Source organism: Balaenoptera physalus (genome assembly GCF_965194825.1).
Source record: "Balaenoptera physalus genome assembly, chromosome: 1".
Taxonomy (NCBI): domain Eukaryota; kingdom Metazoa; phylum Chordata; class Mammalia; order Artiodactyla; family Balaenopteridae; genus Balaenoptera; species Balaenoptera physalus.
Window position 1 is genome coordinate 180,687,226 of NC_138882.1, and position 4,042 is coordinate 180,691,267.

Sequence of the window (4,042 nt, forward strand, 5' to 3'; positions counted from 1 at the left end):
ATCACCACTATCACCAACATGGCCACCGTCATCACCACCACCATCAGCACCAACATGGCCACCAACACCACCACTACCACCAATCAGCACCACCACCAGCACCACTATCACCACCACCAACATGGCCACCATCACCACCACCACCATCAGCACCAACATGGCCACCAACACCACCACCACCACCAATCAGCACCACCACCATCACCACCACCAACACGGCCACCATCAGCACCACCACCATCACCACCAACATGGCCACCATCACCACCACCACCATCACCACCACCACCATCACTACCATCACCACCACCTCCACCAACAACAACAACAGGGCCATCATCACCACTACCACCACACCATCGTTACCACCAATTTTGCCACCATGATCACCACTGCCATCCACACAACTACTATCACCACCACCATTATCACTATTGCCACCATCATTGTCACCATCACCACCATCATCACTGCCACAATTACTAATACTATTAATTATCAACATTTATTGAGGGCTTTATCCGTGATAGACGTAGAGCTAAGTACCTTATGTGCATAATTTTATTTAATCTCAAAAGGACCCTGCAGGCAGATACATTTTTAATTCTCATATTATAAATAAGAAAACTGAACTCAGAGAGGTTAAGAAACTTGCCTGACATCACACAGCCAGCAGTTGCAAAATTGGTTTTTTTAAAAAACTCAAGCCAGCAGACATTTAGTGAGTGTCCGTCGGCACACAGGATACAGTGTCTCTTATTACCAGGGACACAAAAGTAAGTGTGCTTCCTGATCATGGGGGATCTTTACAGCTCTCTGAGGGACACTGGACACATAATTAACACAAAGCAGCCTAAAGGCGTGTCTTAGAGAACACAGGCAAATTACCCTGACGGCCATGGGAAAGAAAGATCCTCTGTGGTTAATTAAGACCCGTACCTAGAGGCACCACTCTACTCCATGTGTTTTGATAAAAACCGTCCTAAGCTTTTTGGTCACTTAAGAGCCTTGTGGTCTGTATGACTGCCCTAGGAGGATGGCCAACTTGAAGGAAGTCTTCGCTGTTCCTCTACCTCCACCTGCCGAAGCCCTGGGCCAATTCCTCTTGCTGCTCTAGGTTTACCAGGACCATCTTGGTTTCCAGCTGGAAGGGAGTCTAGCAGCCCTCTTGTAGGTGGAGAAAACAAACTCTGAGAAGGGAAGGGACTTACTGAAGGCTCAGAGTAAATGTCTTTTTCTGTTAAGTTCCCTGACAGCTCCAACATTCCGTGAGGGCTGTATGGGCTCTAAGTTCATCAAGAATGAAAGGGGAAGTACCCACATTAGACTGTCTTTCCTCATCTGCTGGTTTATGCAGTCAGGGGTGAGGGAGGGGCTCCTCCCTCCGTCCCTTCCAAGGGGACCTCAGGGCGTGCTGGGTGGGCCTGGGAGAGGAGAGCTGAGGGCTCTTCGTCCACCAGTCCTTCAGGGGTTCATATTCCCCGTGGCTGGCCATGGAATCCTTCCCTTGGAGAAGGAAGGTTCCAGAGCTCATGGTGTGGTTTCCAGGTGCCTCGCCCTGAAAAACAGGCAAGCAGCGCTTCAGTCCGGGCTTCCTTCCTGGAGTAGCAGCCTGGCCCCTTCTCTCGAGAGGCTGCAGCCGGCCAGAGGGGGTGTTGAAGGGATTTAGAGGTGTTAGGTCCGAGTGATTAACATGTTCATCCCCTGCCCACCCCCCACCAGCCCCCCACCCCCGCTCTTTGTCATTCTCTCAAGAGACTACAGTCCATCCTTCAAGTGGCCTTGGGATGATTTCTGAGTCTAAGACGCGTGTTTCTTTGACAGTGACTCGTGCTGAGGTTGACTTGGAGGAGGCAAGATGGCCCGGCTTGAAGAGGGTCACATCTGGTCCCTTCATTTGCTCAGACAACAAATATTTTTTGACCTCCCAGGAAGCATCAGTCTTTGTGCTGGAAATGGGGTCCAGCAGCGAGGACTAAGTAGAAACGGTCCTCGCCCTCGTGGAGAAGACAGACACGACTCCAATAGTTATGAATGGAAAGAAATGACAAACAGTTTTAAGCTCTACCCGCCAAAGCAGAGACCGCTAAGAAAACATGAAACAGGGAGTTAGGAGTGGTTTTGGGATTTGGGTCTTCCTTGAGGAAATGATGATTATCATTATTTTATAGATTGGGAAACTGAGGCACAGAAAGAAGGAGGAAGTTGTCCAATATATACAGTTAGTAAGTAGCAGGGTAGGGATCTGAACCCAGGCCCTCTGGCTTTGGAATCCAGCATCTTAGCCATTTTACTCCCAATGTTTCTGGTGGATGAGTGGGTTTAACAAGGCAAAGATGGGGTGGGAAGATGGAACAGAGTTGCATGGAAAGTGCCTGGTGGTCTGAAGGGTGCAGATCATTCCAGGAGCCAGATGAGGTCCAGTGCAGCTGGCACGAGGGGGTGAGTTGCAGGAGGGCAGGGGAGAGAAGGGCAGGACCAGATTGCTTGGGGTACAGTAGGAACGTTAGGATTTGGGTCAGGATCCTGGTAGAATGAGGTCCACAGGGCAGGTGCTGTGTGTTTTCTTCACCCATGAATACCCAGCTCTGAGCACACTGCCTGGCATGTAGGGGGAGATGGTGAATGATTGAATAAAGAGGGCGAGAACGCCCCTCGCTCCAGCCCCCGCCCTACTTGGCTTCCTCAGTTCCCACTGTCCATCAGAATCCCCAGGGATCTTGTTAAAAATACAAATGCTGGTAAATACAGCCCTGAAAACTCCAGTTTAGTAATTTTTGGTTGGGCCTTCGGATCTGTGTTTTCAACAAGTTCCCCAGGTGATTCAGCCTGGCTGTCCCTTGGGTACCCCTGGAAGCCAATAGTTCGGCTCATATTGGGCGGCACAGAGGGAGCTGCTGCCCTGTAGACACTTGCTGGCGGACACACCTCGAACTCACAGCCTCCCATTGCAGTCTTCATCTACAGCACCGTGGAGAGAGACACTCTTGGGAGAGGGTTCTCCAATGACCAGCAGGCCTCTCTCCCTTTGGTGATGCAGACGTCAGTTCCCGGACAGAGCCTGACCAGCTGACCGCCCGAGAATGTGGACTGGATCATTGTTGACCTTGAGTTTCATGCATCCTTACAGACTCCCTGGAAGTCTGCTGGGAACCACAAGAGAGAGAGAGAAACCAATCAATCAGTCAACCAACCAGCAATTGGTCAACTCAGAAAGAGGAACAAGAGAGGGGGGTAGAGACAAGGGAGCAAGGTGAAATAAGAGAGGCAGTGGAGAGAGTTTGAGGATGGAGATGAGGAGTGAGGGGAGAAAGCGGGAGAGATCCGAGAGATAGAGACTGTGAGGGAAAGAGAACGCACCAAACAGGGATGGAGTAGTTCTGGGAAGGTCATCCTGAGGAACGGCAGTTCTGGGCATCTGACAGCCAGGCAACGATTCCCCAGCCATTCTTGGAGGGGCTCTGAGGGGGGTCACCAGAAAACCTGAGCACATCTCACAGGTGTTGAGGGTGGTAGTGGGAAACCTACTCGCCCCCCAACTCTCCCCGCTGCCACCTGGGGTTCAGGGCTTCAGCTGCGGGGAAAGAATCCCTTCCCTGCAGCTGCCCAGACCTCAATCAATTCAGGATTAATTCCCTGCCTGATTGGGATGGCATGGCCACTCCCGAGGGCTCACCTGGACTTTCCATCACTGTACAGTGTTAAAGCACGTGAAACAGGTGAGGCTGGAGATGGTCAGAAAATGTGGTCACCCCTGGGCTCCACTTTATTTTATTCAGAACTCAAGACCTGATGTGTAGTGGCCCCTGAGGCCCTCTGTATTGGGACAGGCCACTAGGCCATTAGCAGATGAAATGGCAGTCATCCAAGCCAGAGCTGGCCCCTTATAGGCAAAGGCTGAGGCTGATGGGTCAGTCTCAGTCTCCCCAGCTACTAAATGAGGGCATGGGACCAGAGATCATACCTTTAGCTATTAATATTGAGCTCCTGCTATGTGTCAAACTCCTTCTGCAGACATTCTAGGACCCCATCCTGACCTGGC